This window comes from Capra hircus, chromosome 11, assembly GCF_001704415.2.
Source record: "Capra hircus breed San Clemente chromosome 11, ASM170441v1, whole genome shotgun sequence".
Classification (NCBI taxonomy): domain Eukaryota; kingdom Metazoa; phylum Chordata; class Mammalia; order Artiodactyla; family Bovidae; genus Capra; species Capra hircus.
The window spans coordinates 21,060,992-21,086,055 of NC_030818.1; the positions used below are offsets into that span (position 1 = coordinate 21,060,992).

The 25,064-nt window shown below is 38.7% G+C and overlaps 1 protein-coding gene across 1 annotated transcript in view; it reads left to right on the forward strand.

The window, feature by feature from the left end:
* The window catches only part of ARHGEF33 (Rho guanine nucleotide exchange factor 33), a 78,153-nt gene continuing 56,727 nt past the window's right edge, over nucleotides 3,639–25,064 (forward strand). Inside the window, exons 1-2 of the mRNA XM_018055147.1 lie at nucleotides 3,639–3,737; nucleotides 8,644–8,713. The gene's annotated coding sequence lies outside the window, so the exon portion shown is untranslated. The remainder of the gene's footprint in view (nucleotides 3,738–8,643; nucleotides 8,714–25,064) is intronic.

The following is a 25,064-nucleotide window of genomic DNA, read 5'->3' on the forward strand; positions in this document are numbered from 1 at the left end:
AGATGACACCACCCTTATGGCAGAAAATGAAGAGGAGCTAAAAAGCCTCTTGATGAAAGTGAAAGAGGAGAGCGAAAAAGTTGGCTTAAAGCTCAACATTCAGAAAACGAATATCATGGCATCCGGTCCCATCACTTCATGGGAAATAGATGGGGAAACAGTGGAAACAGTGTCAAACTTTATTTTTCTGGGCTCCAAAATCACTGCAGATGGTGACTGCAGCCATGAAATTAAAAGACGCTTACTTCTTGGAAGAAAAGTTATGACCAACCTAGATAGTATATTCAAAAGCAGAGACATTACTTTGCCGACTAAGGTCCGTCTAGTCAAGGCTATGGTTTTTCCTGTGGTCATGTATAGATGTGAGAGTTGGACTGTGAAGAAGGCTGAGCACTGAAGAATTGATGCTTTTGAACTGTGGTGTTGGAGAAGACTCTTGAGAGTCCCTTGGACTGCAAGGAGATCCAACCAGTCCATTCTGAAGGAGATCAACCCTGGGATTTCTTTGGAAGGAATGATGCTAAAGCTGAAACTCCAGTACTTTGGCCACCTCACGTGAAGAGTTGACTCATTGGAAAAGACTCTGATGCTGGGAGGGATTGGGGGCAGGAGGAGAAGGGGACGACTGAGGATGAGATGGCTGGATGGCATCACGGACTCGATGGACATGAGTCTGAGTGAACAGGGAGGCCTGGCGTGCTGCGATTCATGGGGTTGCAAAGAGTCGGACACAGCTGAGTGATTGAACTGATAAGCAAACAAAAAGATATTCAACATCATTATTCTTTAGGGAAATACAAAGCAACCCAAAGTAAGATGCCGTTTCTCAATCGCTAGGATGGCTATGTTAAAAAACACATAACAAAGATTGGTCTGGTGGGAATGAAAAATGGTACAGCACTGTGGAAAACAGTTTCTCAAAAAGTTGATATATAATTATCATATGTTCCAGCAATTCCTGAGTATGCATGTTAAGAGAATTGACTTGTATACAAATGTTTATAACAGCATCATTCATATCAGCCCAATACTGAAAACCCAGATGTCCCTCAACTGATAAATGAATGAATGTGATATATCTCTACAGTGGAATATTTTTCAGCCACAAAAAGGAATGAAGTACTGACATATGATATAGCATAAACCAGCCTTGAAAACATCATACCAAGTGAAAGAAAGTGAAAATGAAGTTGCTCAGTCATGTCCGACTCTGCGACCCCATAGACTGTAGCCTACCAGGCTCCTCTGTCCATGGGATTTTCCAGGCAAGCGTACTAGAGTGGGTTGCCATTGTCTTCTCCAGAGGATCTTCCCAACCCAAGGATCGAACCCGGGTCTCCTGCGTTGTAGGCAGATACTTTACCATCTGAGCCACCAGGGAAGCTAACAAGTGAAAGAAGCCAGTCACAAAAGGCCACATATAATACTATGTTTTATGTGAAGTATCCAGAATAGGCAAATTCATAGAGACAGGAAGTAAATTAGTAGTTGCAAAGGAGGGAGGAGTTGGGAGGCATTGGGTTTCTCTTTCAGTTCAGTTCAGTCGCTCAGTCGTGTCCGACTCTTTGCGACCCATGAATTACAGCATGCCAGGCCTCCCTGTCCATCACCAACTACCGAGTTCACCCAAACCCATGTCCATCGAGTCGGTGATGCCATCCAGCCATCTCATCCTTTGTCGTCCCCTTCTCCTCCTGCCCCCAATCCCTCCCAACATCAGAGTCTTTTCCAATGAGTCAACTCTTCGCAGGAGGTGGCCAAAGTATTGGAGTTTCAGCTTAGCATCAGTCCTTCCAATGAACACCCAGGACTGATCTCCTTTAGAATGGACTGGTTGTTTCCCTTTAGTGATGCAAATGTTCTAGAATTAGTAGCTGTACAACTTGCAAATGCAAAAAACCCCTGAATTGTTCATGTTAATATTAAAAGGGCAAATTTTATGCATGTTGTACGTAAGGAAGCCATCCCAAATGTGCCACCACAAAATGTGTCTCTTTGGCAAGAGTATTAATTTAGGGAGATTTATTTTTAAGAAACAGTCTTAAAAGTCTTTCTTTTAAGTCCTAAAGTCTTTCTTTTCACCTGCCCCTTAACTGCCTAAAGAATTTAGATAAAGCATCTATTGCCAGAATAGAGGTATCACCAGAGATGCTTGCAACGAATTTAGGCTAGATGTGATGGGGGAAACTCAGCAAGGCCCAGACATTTAGAGTCCACTCTGCCTCATTGTCTGTCCCTGGCCCAACAAACAGTTGTTTACCAAACATTTGCTTTTCCAACTTACTTGAATTGCCTTCCTTTGAAGTCCCAAACCATTACCCTCAACATCCTCCTTTATCTTTAGCTAAAAGTGGTTTTTAAGGTTAGGGCTTTGACCATTTTAGTGAGCTAATTCGCTTTCCTGATTCTCTCCCATGTTATTAAACTTTTGATTTTCTCCTGTTAATCTATCTCAGGTCAAATTTACTGTAAGTCTTAGACCAGCCAGAAGAATCTGGAAGGGTAGAGGAAAATGTATTTCTCCTTGACATAGGTGAATTATATCTCATTTTTTAAAAAAAGTAGATCAGTGTGGGCTCACATATTCTCTGCCTAGAAAACACCTTTACTTCTAGATAAAGTAATTTAAAAATTGCCAAAGCAGTACATGACAGCTAACCTATTAAAAATTACAATAAAGACTTTACTACTGTATAGCACAGGGAACTCTACGCAGTGTTCTGTAGTGACCTAAATGGGGAGGATAACCGAAGAAGAGGGGCTATATGCATAAGTATAGCTAATTCACTTTGCTGTATAGCAGAAACTAACATAACATTGTAAAGCAACTATACTCCACTAAAAATTTTTTGAAAGATTAGCATTTTTGCTGAAACTATTTCTGTAAAACTAACTCCTCCAAAATGGTGTATGGAACAGATAACTTCTGTAATATACTTCTTTTATCAACTTCTTGTGAAAATTTATATTTCCTCAATAAATCATTGCCAAATTCTATTTTTAGTTGTACTATTATAAATTTGGGTTGAAATGTCTTTTAAAATGTTGAAATTATATGGCATTTTTAAAATAGAAATCACAATAACTTTGTATTTAATTTAAAAGACTATTTATAAGTGTTCAAAAGATAACATTTAAAAATTAGACAATTTTGGATATGTTGCTTAGCATTAACTTGGTATGATTTTAGAGTTTATTTTTATTTATTAAAATTTGTAAGGAGATAAATACTGGACAAGTTAAGATAACTTGAGAGGATGTTTTCAGGGACCAGGACATACAATGCAAATTCAGAACTTCTGGAAAATACAGAAAAATACCTGTTTTACTGCAAACTAAAATTTCCCTAATACTTTTCTTCAAATTATTTAAGGTAGCAAGATATATACATTGCTTTTAAAACATTTAACTTTTAATGGTATAAGAATAACTTCCAATGCCTAAGTCTCCAGTTTTCAAAGATGCTAAAATCATGCATCTTAAACAGTTTTCTTTCTTTTACTCCTTGATACTAAATGCAGTTCAGTTATTTGATTAGTTGATGCTAGAATTTGACCTGGAGCTTATATAATTAGAAGACACACTAGTTTTCCTCATTTAAAAGCCTAGTTAGCATATGACAGTCTCGTTTCCGGGGAAGTCAAACCTCTACTGCTTCTTTTTATAACCTTTAAGTTAATTCAGAATCCAGATACGCCTTGATCTGATGATGATATAACCACGGCAAGCAACATGGGGTAAGTAGTGCTTTTATATGCTTTGAGAGACATTGAGAGGGCAAATATTTTCAGAAGAGTAGAAATCTCATAAATCTTTACTAATGTAGGTTCAAAATATACTAACTTTTCTTTAAGGAAGTCATTTAAAGAAAGTACTATTTATTCAAAGTTATAACAATTATTTTTATATGATGTCATAGTCTGCCTTTGCAGGTTGTCAACTAAAAAATGTTTGGACTGAAGAGTTGCTTATTTACATATTTAGTTGAAGCTGACTTAAAATTTGAGAGCAATCTTAAAGAAAGGATGACTGACTGCCTATTTTACAAGGCACATATATCCAATATGTGTATGCCTCTTTAGGAATAAGAATGAAAAAGATTAGAAATGGAGGGAGGTTAATTCATAGCTTTTGTAACATAGAAAAGGGATAGAGGATTCTATCAGTGTTTACTCCTCTATGTGCAGAAAAATATGTGCTAATTAGTTACATAGGAACATTAGTGAAAATTCTAAAGCCTTTGCTGGGGCTTGGGGAGCATGATAAGAATTAGGTTTCACCTGAAAGCTTTCTTTTCTTAAGTGAGAATAGGAATCCACTATAATTAGTTTTTTATATGCTGAAACAATAATATTCTGAAAAATATAGAAATTTGTCTTTGTGTAAATTTTATCTTTTTTATATCTCCTTTTAATACAAAATTATTGGCTGCAAATGGTGTAGCCATTTAAAGGCACTTCTGAAGGATTTAGCACATTTTCTTCTAAATAGTTTCCAAGAATTGAATTAACATCTAAATTGTTGCTAATACCATGGGCTCCAAAATGCAATCGAAACCAGCCTGAAACCTCAGAGGCTTCTGGAAGGAAGATGATCATACTATTGCTAACTTTTCATACAAATATAAAGGTTAATAGATAAGTGCCTTGTTCAAATTTCACATACATTTGATTGATTTGGTTTGGGACAGAATTGATAAGACTCCTGAATTCTCTTTATTTCCCCTCTTTCCTCTCTCTCTTTCCTTCTCTCCTCCTCTGTCCTCTTTTCTTTAATGAAGGGAGTTCATCTTTTTGAGGGTCAAGGATCACTCTATGAATTTTTAGAAACCAGCCCACCCTCTCTGCAAAGAAATGTAAAATCACACCAAATTTTGCATATAATTTCAGAAGACTTATAGATAGCCTGAAATACAGTCTGTGGACACCCTGAGTTAAGGACCTTTGATTTTGAAATTTAAGACTAGAGTATGAGTTGCTCAACATTTTTCTTAGCTTCTGGGTTTTTATAAAATGTAAGAATCTTTTAAATTTATAATTCCTGCTAATCTTCTCTCAGAGACAATGTTGAAGATGTTGATTCTCCCACTGACTAGCTCCCAACACACACACACACATACACACACACACACACACACGCAAACAAACATACACAAACACCTTACATGAAAGTGAAACACATTTTAACAGATATCTATAGTTTTGACAATCACATTACTGCTGCTTGTCCCCACTGACTTGATTAATCACTTCTGCTTTCGAGAGTGCTAAGAATCACCTTGGGAATCATGGAAGAAAAAAATCCTCATTATTTTATTTCATTTATTGCTCTCAGTGCCCCACATAAGATGAACTAAACCATAAATTGCAAAAGATTACACAGGACACGCTTCTGATTCATAGGTTCATGGTTATTTTTTTGTCTGCTCCTGCCCTTATTGAGAAAAGAGAGATTACCAGGCTTTAATACCCATTTCAATCTTCCTCAATAATCAGGAAAATAAAAACAGAAAATGGCAGCTGATTAAATGTTCAACTGTGTCCATTTGAGGAGATCTCTAAAATGTATCTCCTGATAACGAAGAAGTAGCTATTTAGGACTTGGGGGAGGGGAGTGTTATTTATCTGAAAGCTATTAGAGAATACAATGTCCTTATATGGGTCTAGGCTAGCCTTCTCCATTTTGAGGGAGCTATGCTGGCATGGTTTTAGTGAGCAACGAAGAGACAAATAGTAGGAAATTCTTAATGCTGTTTAGAAAACCTCCTCCTCCTCTTAAATTTTCTCTGGATTTCTTATGGAGTGTGTGCATGGGTAGGCTGAGTGGAGATGGTGCATAAGGATGGGCAAAGGGATAACGGAGGAGAAGTGGAAGAATCTTACCTTGCAAAATACCTTCCATCTGCTATTTACTAAAACACTTGGGCAAAGGATGAACAATGGGATAGAAGGGTTGGTTGCATTCTTTCCTGAGATGCTCTCCCATATTCTTTCCTTACCTCCTCGAGGGTCAATCAGAGTACCCCCAATTGACATCTGGGGAAAAGAAAGGTTAAGTCTCTGTCAAAATTGTAGAACCAATAAATTCATTATTACAGCATATTCAGCCTCCTTTTAGTTTCCTAGTTTAAGAGAACATAGAGTAATTTAAAAAATTCTTTCCACTTCTGGATCAGGGAATTGCTCTTTTTCCAACTCCTTTTTTTTTTTCTCCTGGGCAAAGCATACATTTAGCTCATGCAGTAACCTTTGAAATATTGCTTCTGTGTGTGCCCTCCTTTCCACTCTAATAGTCACTTCCCTAATTCAGGCCACCATTGCCTTTTACTTGGATTATTAAAGGTGCCCATCTTAGCCTCTCTGCAGCCAGTCTTTCCTCTGCAGTCAAAATTGTCATCTTCTTACTGAGGACATGTGATCTGGTTATTCCCTTGCTCAGAGGCTTTCAGTAACTCCTTATTCTCTCCACATCAGATGAGACTCCCAAGAAGATATTCACCGCCCTTTATCTGTCTCTAATCCACCTATCCAGCCTTACCTTCTACTCTACCAACAATACTCCCTAGAACCCCTAAATCTTCTGATGCATTGCAACTGTCCACCTCTGACCCTTCACTGATCCCCTTTGTACCATATCTACAAACTGTTCACAGGCAAGCTCATAACCTGTCTTCTTTATGACACTTTCTTTAATCCCCATGACCAGAACTCATTTTTTTCTCTCTGCAAGTTTTAGGTACTTTATACTTTTCTTATCGTGTTTTTCCAATCCATCATATGCTATAGTTAGTTATATGTATGTCTCATCTTTCCTACTAGTCTGTAAACTCCCTGAAGGAGGGACTATATCATCTTTATATTCCCTCCCAAGATCTGGCACAATGCCTTTTACATAGTATGGGCTAAATAAATATTTTCTGAGTTGAAATGAACTCTGCTTTTCCTATAATATGCAAAAAAAGCAAAAATTTAATTTTAGCCAAAATTCCTTTTGTCTTCCCCACTAGAGTAGCCCCATTTTCCAAGTTCCTATCTGAAGAGCTCAAATGAATGTACACTATCCAAGATATGAGTGATGCAAGAAAGAAAGGGTAAAAACAACTGGAGGGATACCCTAGAGGCTTTTGAATAGTAGAAAAATTTTGATATGAGGAAAGCACACATAGGATCAAAGGAAATGTAATGACACTTTTAAGAATTAAAAATGCTTCTTGGTTCAAGACAACTTCCTAAACGACCAGCATATAAGTAAGGTTGGGCTCAAACCTAGATAATAGTGGCTTTCATAAGCTAGAAACTCATTTATCTCTTATGTTAAAAAAAAGAAGGTCCATAGATAGGCAATCCAGAGCTATTCAGTCAATTCCTTGGTGTGAAAGACCAAGATTTCCTTCCATCTTGCTCTTCTGCCATCCTTGGTGTCTCACCTCTTGGTACAGAAGGTTGCTAGGAGTCCACCTGTCTCATTTGTGTGTTCAGCCAGCAGGAAGGAGGAATGGGAAGAAAAAGATGTGCTGTCTCTTTTAAGGAGACTTCCCAGAAGTCACTCACACTGTTTCTACTTGTAACTCATGAGTAGAATCTATCCCCATGGTTACAACTACCTGTGAAGGAGAATGGGGAATACAGCTTTGTTTTGTTTTGTTTTTAACAGGTTTCTTAGAAAACAGGGAACATGGTTACTGGGTGGCAATTAGCAGTGACTGACAGAGCCGGTAAGGCCATCCATTGCCTCTCATGTTCCTTTAGGACAAAGAACAGCATTTGTACAAAAAAGGAATCTTTTAAGAAAAGTTTTCTGTGAAGTTAAAGGGAAAGAAAGAGAAAGTCGAGCTGGAAATAAACAGATTCACTTAGGATAAAGGACAGGGACCTTGACAAAATGACAAAGGTGATTCAGTAAGCCCACTCCTATATCCTGGCCCCTGCCCCCTCAGCCTTCACTCACCTTAATCTTCACTTCTGAACTGTGAGATGACTACTATTACTACTGGGCCAGTTATACCAATTAATAAGCTGAAGGTCCAAAGATTCAGAGACTTGGCCAAACTGCCCAAGAGGCTTCAGATAATGAAAAATAAATAAAACACAGAGCTGGCTTGGAATCTGCTGTCCTATTCACAAAACTATATAATTCGTAGAGTGTTCTCCAAAAGGATTTATACCTACTTTTGACTGTAGATCACCTGACTTAGCCTCTACAGAAAAACCTATTACAAACCTACTCCACTTGTCACCTGATGTAGGTGATTTCATTTAATGTGGGATACTTAATGCAAATCTCTAGATTTTTGGCTGTCATTATTTTCAGGTCAGATGAGCTGATTTGAATTCTTTTGATTCAGCAAAGCTCCCTAAGCCATGTTAGAGTATTCCAACTACATTTCTAAATACATAAGAATTAATTTTTATTAGTCACTCCAGAGACAAATACCAAGGTCATTGTGCCTACTTAACACCAAGTGACTTAAAAATTAAAGACTAAGAGGAACAAGGATTTTTGCATTTAATTTATGTATTTTTAACTATTAGAAATTTTAATCAATTGCATATATAACAAAACTTTTAGTTATGAAATTATAGGATAAAAGATGGTAGAAATTACAAGGTACCTGTCATATCAATGACATTTTATTTTTTGTAGAACCTATAAAGAAATCAAGAAGGCTTCACAAAATATGGTGTAATGTCTACAGGTGGAGACAGGCCACAAGGTGAGTGAAACTGCAAAGAATTTGTTATTAGTAAGAACATGGATAAACTGAGAACCCAGTTTAAACATATTTGTACTTTACTTAGTTCAAACCAGTGCTTGTACTTCATTCTTGAAGTACAAATATTACAAATTATTTGGAAAAATTTTGTAACCCTTCTTTATTTAAAAACAAGTGAATATATTATGGGATTCCTTTGTTAATTAGCAATCACAGCTAATAGCCACATCGTAAACCAGCCATATGACATCAAACTTTTACTGCATTTATGAATGTTTACTCACAGTATTGAGATAATAATATGGGCTTCCCTGGTGGCTCAGATGGTAAAGAATCTGCCTGCAATGTGGGAGACCTGGGTTTGATTCCTGGGTTGGGAAGATCCCCTGGAGGAGGCCATGGCAACCCACTCCAGTATTCTTGCCTGGAGAATCACCATGTTCAGAGGAGCCTGGCGGGCTGCAGTCCATAGTGTCGCAGAGTTGGACAGGACTGAGTGACTAAGCACACTGTAATGGTTACTCACAGTGTTGAGATAATAATGGCTATGTTTCGAGTTCTATTTTAGATGTTTTTGAAGAGTGCAAAAAACCCTTAACTTTACATTCAGCTAAATTTACTGTCTACTTTCTACTAGGCTTTGTGATGTAATAACTATGTGGGATTAGTAGGTCTTTTCCTGGTTTTACAGTTGAAGAAACATAGGTTTATAAAGATTAGTAAGGTTCCAGGGTCACAAAGCTAAATAAGAAACAGAGCTAGAATTTGAATGTTTAATGCACTTAAAGTCCCATAGTTAAAAGAATTAATTTTTAATTTAAAATCTAAAAAGTGCACATTATAAAACAAACACTTATTCAAGATAGAAGAGCATAAGTAAAAGGTATAAGTCCATCTGACCCCTAACCCATCCCTCTTTTCAAGAGTAACCACTGTTAGTAGTTTGGTATAAACCCTTCCATCTCTTTCTTTTTATCCTATGTGCTTTTCATTGTATCACACTTCTGGTCTACTTTAAAACATCAAAGAATAGAGGAAGTTGAATTTACCATATATCTTTACTAGTTTGAACATCTATCTTTAAATAATAACTGAAAATCTCATTCAGCTAACAGACCCAAAGAACAGAACTCACTCTTTTCTAGGGACCCATCATCTAGCGCAGTGTTCTTAATTTGATTTTGAGAGAGTAAATATGGACTCTTTTGAGAGTCTGATGTGAGCTCTGAACCTTCTCCCCAGAAGAAAATAGATCTGCGTAAAGTTTTGCTTATAATTCAGGTGATTCATGGATACTCTGAGAGTATGCAGACCCCTGATCTTGTAGAAGCAAGATTCTTAATAGTAATTTAACATAGATAAATACTATAGTAGAAGTGTGGACAAGACACTGAAGCAGCACAGAAAAGCAAAGACTTTACTAAGATGTCAAGAAAGGGAAGAGTGATACTTGTACAGAATCTTAAAGAACACAAGGAGTTTGACAGCTAGCCCAGAGTAGGGGAAGGATGTCCACTGAGGAAACACCACTTACAGATCCTACAAGCTAGAGAGGACAGGGAGCCACAAGACTGTTTTTGTGTCAGGAGCCCAGTTTGTATATGAAAGGGATGAAAGATGAGGTTGCAGAGCTAGATAGAGGTCAGATCATGAAGGGGTCTGTCTATTGTATTAGGATGTTTGAATATTAGGAGTCAGTGGAGGATTCTGAACAAGAATTTCATCACTGTAGGTTAGAAGCCTACAATTAATGCACGACTAAATAAATGATCCTAGGAATACTCATGCGGACGACAGAATAAGCTATAAGAAAGAGATAAGACAACTTGATTCAGATTTTTTGAGGGATCGTTGATGAAATAATATGCTATTGAAAAGATATGTTGTAAAAATCATGGAGAAGGTGATGGCATCCCACTCCGTTACTCTTACCTGGAAAATCCCATGGATGGAGGAACCTTATAGGCTGCAGTCCATGGGGTCGCGAAGAGCCGGACATGACTGAGCAACTTCACTTTCACTTTCCACTTTCATGCATTGGAGAAGGAAATGGCAACCCACTCCAGTGTTCTTGCCTGGAGAATTCCAGGGACGGAGGAGCCTGGTGGGCTGCCATCTATGGGGTCGCACAGAGTTGGACACAACTGAAGCAACTTAGCAGCAGTGAATTTTGGCTGATATTTCCTTTTTTTATGAATAACTAAGAAGACAATAAAAGAAATGTGTTAGAACTTGAAAAAAAAAAGATATGTTGTAAAAATCAAATGGAATTGAGTAGGTCACTGTTTTTACAAAGGAGATTGGGAGACTGCAGCTCTGAGACTGTATTTGTGAGATAAAACTCAAAATTTGGGCAGTCCACCTGCTCCCTCACTGCAGTGAATCCCATGTACAGTCAAGCCAAGCGTCAGTCCCTCGGGCTCCTGTGCCACTCCTGGCCTGTCACACCTCCTGTCCGCCACTGGCCTCCCGTGACTCCTGATGGACCATTGGTTTTCTACTGACTGCCAAGAGCAGGAAAGAGCAAGAGGATACAATCGGTCAGGTTTTCCATTTTTTTTTAACACCGAATATGTATCACTTTTACAGTTATTTATAAAATTTTGTTATTTATTTATTTAGCTGCACAGGTCTTCGTTGTGTTGCAGGAACTCTCTAGCTGTGGTACGCAGGCTTAGTTACTCTGAGGCATGTGGGATCTTCCCAGACCAGGGATTGAACCAGTGTCCGCTGCATTGCAAGGCAGATTCTTAACCACTAGACCACACAGGAAGTCCCTGTAATTTTGTTTTAAAGTAATGTGGTAGAAAGCCAGGCTTACAGTGTCACAGCCCATTTGTTTCTGTTTGGTTGTACTTCACCTGATGTACCCACCTCAATATCCAATATTAATCTCACCTCCTGCTTTTTGGCAGTGGCTGCACAATTGAAGTAAGCATCTAAAGTCTCAAAGATATTTCACCTGATAAATATTTATTATTCATTAAAAAATATTACTTATCAGATGTAAAGGCGTTGAAGACTAGACTTGTACATGTATTATACATGCTATTTTATGTGTATGATATATCATAAGAACATTTTAAAATACAAGAGGCATTTGGTCTTTGCCAAAGGGTAGTGCTCTGAAAGATTTCTCAGCCTACATGCATAGATAGTGAACTTTTGTTAAAACAAAATTTACAATTTAGGTATATATTGTATATAGATATAAAATTGATTTTCCCAGTCTGCCTTTCTAGCTCATTATTTTTTTTAATGTCTCCTTGCTATTAATAAAAATAAATAAGTTACTGTGTTGTTTTCCCTTTTCCCCAGCTGAGTTGAGATATAAGTGATAAATAAAATGGTAAGATACTTAAAGTGTGCAATATGATGATTTGATATATTTATGCATTGGGAAAGGATTCCCCTCCTTTATTGGTGGGGACATTTAAGTTATATCCTTTTAGTAAATTTCAGTTGTACAGTCCAGTCTTATCAACTATGAGTGTGAGTGCTTAGTTGCTCAGTCGTGTCCAACTCTTTGCAGCCCCATGGACGGTAGCCTGGCAGGTTCCTCTGTCCAAGGAATTTTCCAGGCAAGGATACTGGAGTGGGTAGACTTTCCCTACTCCAGGGGATTTTCCTGACCCGGGGGTTGAACCCATATTTCTTGCATCTCCTACACTGGTGTGCCTGTGTGCTAAGTTGCCTCATTCGTGTGCAACTCTGTGCGACCCTATGGACTGTAGCCTGCCAGGTTCCACTGCCCATGGGATTCTCCAAGCAAGAATACTGGAGCGGATTGCCATGCTCTCTTCCAGGGGATCTTCCCAACCCAAGGACTGAACCCATGTCTCCTATGTCTCCTATACTGGCAGGCCGGTTCTTTACCACTAATGCCACCTGGGAATCCCCTTATCGACTATAGTCACCATGTTATGCATTAAATCCTCAGACCTTATTTTACTTATAACTGACAGTCTGTACCCTTTTACCAACCAGAAGTCAATCACTATATAAACATCCTCTGGAATTTAATAATTAAACTCAAATTTGACTTGAGTGTCCACTGCAAAAAGTTCTCAAATTTTCATATCAGAGGAATATGAACAAATGACATAAATGTTATATCTCTAAAACTCAAGCTAATTTTGCATGCCTCTCTGTGAAACATCTGAACACTTCAAAATATATAATAATTTTAAAAATTGCTTACCATTGAGAAAAATTGCTCCTATAAAGAGATTGTCTATGTTATCTGAGGCTTGCAGTCTAGCACTCTAATTTGGTAGGAACTGGATACTCACCAGGTGCAATGGCTATGAATAAGAAAGAGTCCCTGAACTGGCGGAGCTTATAGCATCATGTGGAAACAGAGACTACTGCCTGTAAATCCTAACAGGAAGAGACACTAATAACAGGGTATGAGAATACAGTGAAACAAAGAAAGTAAAGAAGTGAAGTTGCTCAGTTGTGTCCAACTCTTTGCGACCCCATGGACTGTAAGCTACCACGCTCCTCCATCCATGGGATTTTTCCAGGCAAGAGTACTCAAGTGGTTTGCCATTTCCTTCTCTAGAGGATCTTCCCAACCCAGGGATCAAACCCAGGTAGATGCTTTACCATCTGAGCCACCAGGGAAGACAAGGGAATAACTAATGATGGCTTGGAGGACCAGGGCAGGCTCACAGAGAAGGAGGGGCTTGAAGTGAGCCTTGAAGGATGAGAAGCATTTCATTAGGTAAGGAAAGATATTTGAGGCATAGAAGATGGGAGGAACAAAGATACACAGGCAAGTGTTTGATAAAATGCATGAACTGTGATCATCTATACATCTGCATCATATATACTGTTACAAAGTTTTATTTGAAATACTATGAAGTAGAGAAATGAATCAAGTAAGTTCAGCCAGTCCAGTCATTAACTGTTACAAGTAGTAAAATCACATCAACTAATGTCTAACTGGCTACAGAGACACATTGGGAGTAACCCTCAGGCATAAAATTAAGGTCCCATAGGCAAAGTTGGATCCAGAGACATGAGGCCAACTTAAAATCTGACAGTTGAACGGGTTTTCTTTCATTATTCAACTTCAGAAGGGAAAGGAGGCTGATTCCTCCCTGGAGGTAGAGTATAATGGCAGTACTCAGCCTCCTGTCCAAGATGAAGAGCAGTTCAGCTCTGGCCTCATATTGGCTACACCGCTTAGCAAAATCAAAATCCTACAGGAAAACCAGACTCACCCTTCTAAGAAGGCTTTTCAGCAACCACTTGTTGCTACTCAAGCTGTCGCCCCCACCCCAAACATAGACGCATACATACACATTCTCAGGGTGCTGACAGAAGCATTCCTTTCACTCACACAAGATATTTTTCCTGAGGGAATTCTTGATAGATATGGTTTTCCCCCTTTCACACTTCCAGGCTCTTTCAGCACTTCTGAGAGATAAGTGCATGCATAGCTCCTGAATCTAAAAGCTCCAACCCCATTTTCAGGCCTGATGTTCCCAAGCAATTGATCGCTGGGGGCTCCCTCCTTCTCCACAGCTGGGCTCAGGCTGCTGCTGTGGATCAAGCTCTCAACTGTGGCTCATGAAGTGGTCACCGGAGCCTGCACAGTGCTTACCTATGTGAGCTAGGTGCTCCGGACTGCAGAAAAAGCTTAACATACAGTCCCTACCTTTAAAGACCAATGAATCTAGACTCCTTGGGAGGATCCAAGTTTGCTGCTTCTTTCATCTCTACCAATTTTAGGTGAGAGCCTCCAGCTTTGTCCTAGGCAAAACTGCAAAGGATAGTGATAATCACTACTAGAAATAATCATACCAGTGGATGAGCTAATCAGACTCTCAGAGAGGGTAACTAATTTTCTCAAGGTCAATCAGCTATTTAAATCATCAAGCTAGGATTTGAGTCCAGAAGCACCGTATTTCAAAGCTCAGATTCCCCACCTCCATTCCCTGCTGGCACCTAGCTTGGCTCTCAGTACTGCTCTCAGCTAGTGGAAATGGTAACTGACAACAAAGTAAATAAAGCATGTTTTTAAAAAAATCTCTCAGGATCCAAAGGAACAAAGTCACAATGTTGGTGATAGTAAGGTTAGTATATTTGGGTGAAAGGCCTGACCGACAGTCTTTTTATTCCACTTATTTATGAGGCCCACCTCACTGAGATAAAAATTATCAAAAAACATAAGTACCATATTTGCAGAAGAAATTGGAACTCTGTAGTGAACCATTTTATTATTTCTGTCAAAACAAGAGCTTATGATTTAGTCAAGTCACTTAATCATGACCTCACTTTATTTGTGAAGTGACAGGGTTTGGCGGGATGATCTCTGGGCCATCTTTTAGTTCTGACCTTCTTTACCACACAAGCTGAACTCTTAATTTATATTACAAGTTCTGGTTGGGTATGGTTTGGTTTGATTTTTCTAAACCATGATATTGCTTCATTTATTTACTTCACACCTATGTATTTGGGGTCTATGCTGTTGCTGCTGCTAGGTCGCTTCAGTCGTGTCCGACTCTGTCCAACCCCATAGACGGTAGTCACCAGGCTCCCCCGTCCCTGGGATTCTCCAGGCAAGAACATTGGAGTGGGTTGCCATTTCCTTCTCCAATGCATGAAAGTGAAAAGTGAAAGTGAAGTCGGTCAGTCATGTCAGACTGTTAGCGACCCCATGGACTGCAGCCCACCAGGCTCCTCCATCCATGGGATTTTCCAGGCAAGAGTACTGGAGTGGGGTGCCGCTGCCCTCTCCTAAATTATTCCTGCTGCTGCTGCTAAGTCGCTTCAGTCGTGTCCGACTCTGTGCGACCACATAGACAGCAGCCCATCAGGCTCCACCGTCCCTGGGATTCTCCAGGCAAGAACACTGGAGTGGGTTCCCATGCTAGACCTATTTCAGACCTTGGGGAATGCAGAGTGAATAAAAATGTCCAAGGCCTCATGAAGTGGAGGTGATGGGCCAAGAAGATCAAAGAGCAAACAAATAAACAGGCAGCATTGTCGTTTGATGGTAAATGCTGTGGAGAAAACTGAAGCAATGGAAAGGATACAGACTTTGAAAATGTGACCTGTTCTTACACGTGTGGTCAGGGAGTTGACATTTACACAGACACCGGAAGACTTAGAACTTTTTTATTCTTAATGGATGATTGTGGGATCTTGTAAATTTGACCAGACCTTGAAGTTGTCAAAATTCTGATAGGAACAAAATGGGCTTGGTGGAGGTGTGTGAGTTTGAGTTTCAACCTTGCCTTTACACTCGTATCCTGTGGGCCCCTGCATTTTCACAAATGAGCTTCTCTTGCTTCTGTGATTCTAAATATTCTGTAGTAACATTTTAATGACTTTTCAAAAGTACTGCATCTACATATATATATAGTTTTTGCCAATGAGGGTTACAGTATTAGCAGTAAGTTCAAAAGGCTGTTAAAACTGAATTTACAAGATTTTTAAGAAGCAGGAATTTGATTTGCATGTAAACTTTGCATCTAGATTTAGAGTATTTCTTTTGTCATCTTCATAAACCACAGGCTTAGAGGAAGAACCTAAGCTTAAGGATGTGTGAGGAGTTAAAGATTCAAGGAGTAGGCTAGAAATACTGCTTTCAAAGGGATGGGTGTGGTTGTGTTTTTTTCCCCCTGGATTCATTTTCTGCCTACTGGCTCATTCACTGCCCATCTCATATTTGTTTTGGAGGCCTGGAGCACAGATTCCCCAAGAAGATGAGTGGTAGACATTATAGACCAACAGCAGGTCCTTGAGTTTTAAGAGGAAAGAGGTAGACAAAGCCCAGGAAGTGAGGTTTCTAAGGTACATCTCAAAATGAGTAGAGGAAGAAAAGGATTAACTTGGTCTCTAAATCCCAACATTTGAATCTAATATATGGAACAAATGCTAAGCCACTACAGATCATCTTGTTTTAACTCCATCACACTGAAAATGCCCATTAAGACTAAGATAGAATATTAAATCCCCTCATTCTACTCTCCCAGCCTGGGTTTCCTGTGACCAAATTCTTTCTCTCTTAGCCTGTATGTCCATGACTATTGATTACCAGATTGTTAGGTAAGAGAACACTTAACAAGTAATTATTAATAATTAAAAACACCCAATTAATTATAGGAGGATTGTGTGCTAAATACTTAACTATTGACAATGTTTAGCAGGTTTATCATCTTAGTCTCAACAAACTTTTATTGAACTGCTATTCTATGTAAGAATATAAAACAGGCACCAAGAATACAAAGAGATGGAAAAACTAGCCTCTTTACTCAAGAAGTTTGTTTATAAGATGAGATTATATACATAAGTTATATACAGCAGAAAATCATGGTTTTGGTTCCAGTTGAGTTCTACAGATTTTCCAAGAAAGGGATGATGTCCTATTAGACTGGAAGTGACAGCCCAGAAAGGTATTGGGCCTGAGTTAGACTTTGGGGAATGAGTAAGAATTTGACAATTGGAGTAGGGTGAGGAGGGCAGACCAGGCTACAGAGAAGAGAAGAGACAAGATAGGAATGCAAGTGATGAGTAAGAGTTAGGAGGCTGGAATACCTCCTACGCATCAGAAAAAATGTTGGAGAGGAAGGTCTGGGACATTGGAAGACCTTGAAGTTCACTGTCTATTTCAACAAGGAGAGAGTTATTCAAGAGCATGAACAAGGGCAAGAGATGATCAGAGAGATATTTAAAGAAAAATAATCTAGTACAAGCATAGAGTGTTGATAAACTAATGAGGGTGTTACTATAGATGTTTGGGAACAAAGCAGTCAGGTTGAATCAAAGAAGTGACATAGAAAGAAAGGAGGAGATGTAAGAAACCATATAAAGGAAGACTCAAACTTTCACTGTGGTGGATCATAGGATGAGAGGAAAATCATTCCAAGGGCTTAAGTCTGGGTCAATACGGCAACTGTGACAGAGCCTGGGAAATGAAATCTGAAGGGGGTACCTGGATAGGCTGAAGATGACCAATGTGATTTAACCAGCTTGAATTTGAGGTAACTTTGGAACAGCCAAGTGGAAATTTTCATTGGAAAGAAGTTCAAGATATATAAAAAGGACATTCATTTAGCAGGAAAAAAGATCAGAAAGACTGTTTTGTTTCCTTCTCTAGAAATACAGACCTGAAAAGACAGCTAAAACTGCATAGTGGAAGAACTAGAAATTAGGAGATTGTGAACTGTTTAGCATCACTTTAGTTTGGGCACAATGCATCTTTTGGTTTTTGATTTTTAAATTGAACAAAAGGACAGTTATGAAAAGCTCTGGACTGGGTGCTAGGAAGGAAGGCCCCTGGTTGCCATATCATCACGTGCTGACTAATATTTGGAGATGCCCTGCTAGATTTTAGCCTCGCATTTTAGAGCTGCAAGGACTTTGACAGCTTCTGAATAATAGAGGTGAGGAAACTGAAGCCTGGAGAGGGTTCCTGGCTTTTTCATGGCTGCACAGTGAATGAGAAGTCAGGATCAGATCTCAGTCCAGTGTTCCTTCCTTCCCCCGACACTGCTGGTCAATGGGTGTCCCTTCCCAACTCTTTAGGGAACATTTTTACATAGATCTATGGTAGGAAGCCTGATGAAGATGTTCACAGATTATATCATCAAAAAGCAAAACGGGGACTCCCTGGTGGTCCAGTGGTTAAGACTTTGCGCTTCCAATGTGGGGCAGGGGTTGTAGGGTAGGGTGCAGGTTCAATCCCTGGTTGGGGAACTAAGAACCCACAGGCTGTGCAGCACAACCAAATTAAAAAATAGCAAAATGGATGCCTTAAGAAGAGTGCTAAACACATAGCAGTGAAAGCAGGAAGTGACAGGCCGAGGAGGGGACGTGCATGTGCCCTGTTAGATCAACTCACCTTCAGTTCAGGGAATCGCTTTCAAATGACATCAGAACAAGATGAATCTACATAATCTACACAGGGAATGATTTCCCATCGTACCCTTAAGGAGCCCTAGATAGATTCTAATGAGGTTGTTTAGTATCTTTCCATACTTATTTTTAAAGGCTCTGAAGAACTGGATTGCTATCCAGCTACCTGGGATGTGAGAAGTATGTAATTCAGTTGGGAGGCAGGAGCATTTCTATATTTTATTTACTTATTCCTGTCCTAACTTTTTCCAAAAAGGAAACTGAATTAGTGCAGTATGAAGTTTAGGAATCAAAATACAGCATCTCAGCAAAACCAGCCCCAGTGTGCCTCACTTATTCTGGTCCCTTTATGGAATGTTTTTAGGCCTAATTTTTCTTTTCTTCTTTTTTTCGGTCGCACCACTGAGCGGCTTGCAGTATATTAGCTCCCTGATCAAGGGTTGAACCTGTGCCCTCAGCAGTAAAAGCAGACAGTCCTAAACAGGGAATTCCCCAGGGCTTTTATCCTTGTGCCACACTTAACCAGATGCAGTAAGAAATTACCCATTGATTGGGTTCAGTATGCCTTAGCTCTGAGGAGGACATGTATGAAATAGAAATTCATTTCAAAAATTTAAAAAGAAATTATCGAACTAATGATGGCATTGCATTTGTTATCAAATATATCTAGGTTACTATGCCATTGGACTCTAATAAGAACAGATTATTGGATGATCCTTGCCCTGGGCAGGATAGCTGACAGTTGAGGAGAATGGCCAAGTCAGGCTTATAGCATATGAGTCATGCTCTGCCCTCTGCTTGGGCTATGGGCGACTCTACTGAGGTCATAGGTGTGCAGGATTCGTCTATGATTTCCAAGTCCTGGGGTTCCCTGGGAGGTGATGAGAGGTGAGTCTTTCTGAAGACTGGATTTTACTCTAGTCTCGTTTTTAGCAGTTCAGAAAGTGCCAAAGGCAGATCCAAATTAGATGTCATTTCATCAGAACTATGAAAAAGAATTCTCCCAGGAATATCAGCAGTAACCTGGTTTCCACTCTCACCTAAAATAGGTTGTTAGTGGTAACTGATGCTCTATTTTACAAAGCACTGCTAACTCAGTTTGTGATTCAGGTCTAGTGAGTGCTGCCACTGCCTCTGCTTCGGAAGGAAGAATACTTCTGAGGACTAGTTAAGGATTTACCCTCTGTAATTCAGGGCCATCCCTAGGGCTGGAGGGAGCTCTCGCTGGAGCTCAGGGCTCTTTCCCTACTCAAGTCTCCCAGGAGCCTCTCCTGCCCTCCACTGTCTTCCCTCTCTTCCAATCAGGACTGACCTAGTAAAAATATAGCAACAGTCAATTTTCTTTTGAAGGAAGTATTTACCTTGTATTCAGGTAACACCATGCCCTCTGCCTCTTGCAGAGTGTCTCTGGGAGGCTCTTAACTTCCACTCAGATGAACCCAGGGAGAGAACCAGTTTAAAAGGTTGAAATTAAAGTGAGTCAAACCAGGATAAGAAAAGAGATGGAAGAAAAGAAAACATCTGTGTGGAAAAGAAAACATCTTCCACTCCAGACCCAGAGCCCCTGAAGCATCCAGGTTTACAAAATCAGATTCTAACATCTTTTTATTTTTGCCAGTCAATGAGTCAGAAGAGCTTCTGGAAGTATTATGGGCTTTTGATAAGTTTTGATCTCTTAAATGAAGCAGTCTTAAAATAATTATCTCTGGCCATTGGATATTTTTGTGTGTAATGGCATGCTGATAATATTTCTTTTTCTGAGTTGACAAATAGCCGCTCAAGCAAATTATCTTGACTGATATTTGTAGATAGAACAAAAACAAATTAATGTGTCTGTGGGGTGGAGGTGGGAGGACCTCTGGTTTCCACAGTCAGGGGAAAAGAACCTCTGTGTGCTTTATGAGCTACAGAAGTGCCCCCTCGCTGTGCTTTGTCCCTCTTCTCACTGGTTCTGAGCACTCTGAGGTTGCTGGCAACAATGGAGTATCAGTTATAATTAGCTTTGTTGCAGGGCCATTTGTTAGGGAATTCTATCTACTCTCTTTTGGTTCCTCAAGCCCAATGGTGGATAGAGTGAAACTTGGCTCAATAAAATAAAATTGGAATTTTTTTCTAACAAAAATCACCTCCAGGCTAAACTCTTTCCATATTTATCACTGATTATTTTTCGCTTATGTGGAGCACATGTGGTAAAAAGTATGTTTCTCTTGTAGTCTATTAGATGAGAATTCGACTCACTTCCGCAAAATATTTGGTGACCACAAGCTCTGAATGGGACAAGGAGCTGGGGATACAAAAATGAATAAAATACACTCTCTGCTTATGGTCTGGTGAGGGAACTAACATTCAGGCAGTTAACCAAGGATGTAACAATGGCCTTGTGACCTTTTTCAGTAGTAGGGGTCATCCAGTTTCTAGCAACACCTATATTTGAGAAAAGGTCAGGTAAGAAGCTGACTTGAGGACCAAGAACTTTTTCAGAATAAGACTACTTATTGTTTGGGTTGTCTGCTGACAGATCCCCATTTTACTTTAATTTATTGCCTTTGCATAAATCACTATGTTTTCAAGGATGATTTGGTTATATATATTTGAGGGAAGTGGGTATAAAAAGTTACATTATCACTAAAACATCCTCATTTTAAACACGTGCGTATACACTTATGCATTGTGAAATTTGTATTATCTCTTTATTTTGCTTCTTAGGGTCACACTGTGCTCTTTGTTTTTTGGTTGGATTTTTTTATTTTTGCATTATATTGATTAATGAATTACATCAATAGATTTCTAAGCATCAAGATATTTTTATAACCTAAAACCACTAATCATACTGTTGTATTTTTGTTTTCTAATATTTTATTTAGAATATTTTTATATATAGGCTATCCTAGAGTAGATTTGGTATCAGAACCTCATAGAATGGATTTAGTGACTTGTACATATCTTATTTTGGGGTATGGATTAAACGACACAGTCATTGTTATTTATAGACATTTCCTATTATATTATCCTGGGTGATTTCTTATTTGGGGGTTGATATTCAACCTCCCCCTTTCAATATCTTCTATAAATAGTTGCTGTAATTGATTTTATAAAGCAAATTTCAATGGTCTATGTTTTCCTTAAAAATTATCCGTTTCATTTAGCTTTACAAGTTATTGATAATAAAATGCACATAGAATTTTATAAGTCGCTTCAGTTGTGTCCGACCCTCAGGGACCCCATGGACTGCAGCCTTCCAGGCTCCTCCATCCATGGGATTTTCCAGGCAAGAGTACTGGAGTGGGGTGCCATTGCCTTCTCCGAGAATTTTATAATAATATTTTATAGCCTCTGAGTCAGTGGTTACATCCTATTTTTTGTTCTACTTTGTATTCTTTCTCTTTCTCTCAATCTCTATATCTCTCATTAGACTTATCAAAACTCTTCTCATTTTACAATTTATTCAATCTTTTTTTTAAATAGATATCAGACCCCATGTAAGAACTGATATACTTTTAATGACAGTAAAAGTGGTTTTTGATACAATAGTTGTTTGGAATCTTGTCACATGAGCAGTTTATTTAAAGATAGAAAGTAACAGAAAAAATAATGGTCCTATTGGAACTACTTCCCTAATCATTCAGAGGTACAGTTTCCCTCTGTATAAAATGGACGGTAAAGTGTGCTGCCCACTGCACAGCATGGCTAACAATCATCTGGCGAGATAATGTAGGTGAGAGTGTTTTGGAGACTAAGATGCAGGTACTGAAAAGGTCATGAAATATGTCATTTCATGAAACTTATGTTGCTTTTAGGGTGTATGGAAAAAATGAACAACCCCTTTCGTAATTTTTTTAAAAGTACTTTTCTATATCACAAAGTTCATATAGACTTTCCTCTTTGAAAACATTAGCAAGATTTGTCCTGATGAATTACTTTAGTTTCAGGGGAAAATATTTCCTCATCACCCTCCCCCCAACATAAAGAGTTCTCATTCTACTAAATTAGAAATGTGCACTAAAGACCCATTCAATAAAGGACACTGGAATGGAAATTAACTCAAGGCTGCTTTCAATTAATTTCAATTCCCCAAAGTGCAAAACTTTCCTTTTCTGTCACAGCAGTAATTGGAAAGTAATAGACGATCCTAGGTTTTTGTGGTCTTACGCCTGCACTGGTGTGTGGGGTATACATTCTAGGTCAGTCTGGGGGAGGGTCAGGAGATTTTCCAGTACTCTTTCTGCTTCTATTAACTTTATTAATGCTGCTAATCTTATTACTTGAGTTAAAGTCATAAAAATCTGGCTATAACTTTTTAGATGAGTGTTTCAATGTTCCTATATCTCTATTGTGATCATTTTAGAACCTTTTTTTTTTTTAGAACCTTTTTTAAAGCAGCAGAAATCCATTTTAAAGGAAATTCCTTCCCCATAGTTATAGTATGTAAATTAGATGAGAACAGAGAGACTCTGCTTCAGGGGGCCCCCAGGACTCCACCAGCTTGGTGGCTTTCTCTTTGCTCCCAAGGCAGGCTCAAAAAACCCAAGGGCTTCAAAGTAGAGACTAAAAACAATTGTTCTATGTAATGATCAGACATGGTTTAGAGACAAACAGGCTTTTTCTAAAAACTTATCAGTATTTTCTCAAGAGTCTGCTGAGGCCCAGATGGATGTTATTAGAGGCTAGCATCACTATTTGGGCTTCCCTGATAGCTCAGTTGGTAAAGAATCTGCCTGCAATCCAGGAGACCCTCTTTGATTCCTGGGTTGGGAAGTTCCTCTGGAGAAGGGCATGGTGACCCACTCCAGTATTCTTGCCTGGAGAATCCACTCCAGTATTCTTGGGCTTCCCTGGTGGCTCGGACAGTAAAGAATCTGCCTGCAATGCAGGAGACCTGGGTTCGATCCCTGAGCTGGGAAGATCCCCTGGAGGAGGGCATGGCAACACACTCCAGTATTCTTGCCTGGAGAATCCCATGGACAGAGGAGCCTGGCAGGCTACAGTCCAGGAGGTCGCAAAGAGTCGGACATGACTAAGCACAGCACAGCACAGGCAGTGATTCAAGGATTATGAAGGACAAAGTAAAGAATTACTGGGCTCAGAGAGTGAGGGATGCCCACAGATGATGAAGCAGACTACAAGTAAGATCGCAAAGGAATTTCATAATGTTGTATAGCTCTTCCCAGAAAAAGTCATACTACTTTTCCACATAATACTGTTATTTTCCCTTTTAAGATGTAGCTTTCAAAATATGTTACTCACTAATATGATCATACTCTCCAAACTAGCAATTTTCTTCTGTAAACCTAGCCTAAAAAGGCCTTAAATAAGAGGGAAAAAAAAAATCTATATTCTTTTTTATATTAACTATAATTTTCCATTAAACTGACAAATAGAAAATGACACTAATATTCAATAATTTGGAAAGGAAAAGACAACAATGAAATAATTCCTCATACAACTATTTTTCAGTAATTAAATATAATGACTGCAAAAGTATTTGGAGAAATCTAGGAATTGAATCCACCAGTTCTGAAGTTACGGAGACCTATTTCAGTTCTGGCTCGCTCTGCCATATCTTACCCATGATTCTTGGTACATCATTACCTCATTTTCCCAAGCCTCAATATGCTCATCTGTAAAATGAAGATAATGACCCACACTGAACAGGGTCGATGTGAGGCTTCAATTAGATGTGACAGTATAAATAAAACGTGAAGATGGCGCTGCGACCACAGCAGCAGTTCAAAAAATGTAGATACTTGCCCTCTATCCACAGATTTGTTAATAAACTTAAGGAAACACATGATGTCCTAAGAAAACATAAATTATAAAATTAAGCTTAAAAGTTGAGTAGACCAGTTACCTTTTAAGAAATTGAATTGGGTTTAAGGATGTGTCTATTTTTTTAAAAGGCATTAAGACCAAATGTTTTCATAGTTATGCTATACTATCTTTTGATGAACAGACAATTCCAATTTAATTGAAACATTTCTAGATTATAAGACAAAATAGAAAACCTCTCTAATTCATTTTAAGAAGCTAGGATAATGTGAATGTCCCTTTGCCGTAGAATACAAAATAAAAAAGCAATAAATCTCCCACAGATCAAAATCACTCATGAAAATATAGATGCAAAAATGTCTAAATATTAACAAATAGAATCCAGCAGAGTGTCAATAAAACTATCTCCTATGACCAAGCAAATATTCCAGGAATGTGAGGATGATTCAACATTGGAGAATCAGTATAATTTATTACGAAAAGGAGAAAAAGGCAAGTCTATCAGTAGCTGCTAAAAGATGGATAAAACACAGTAGCCATTCCTTTTAAGAAATTTTGGTAAAACAAGGCTAAAGTTACTTAAATGTGATATACATTATTTACCAAAGGTAGAAAATATGATTCTAAATGACTTTAAAGTCATTTACATTAAAATAAGAAGATGGATAATAATATCCAGTCACTGTTATTAGTAAACATTATTCTAGAGGCTCTA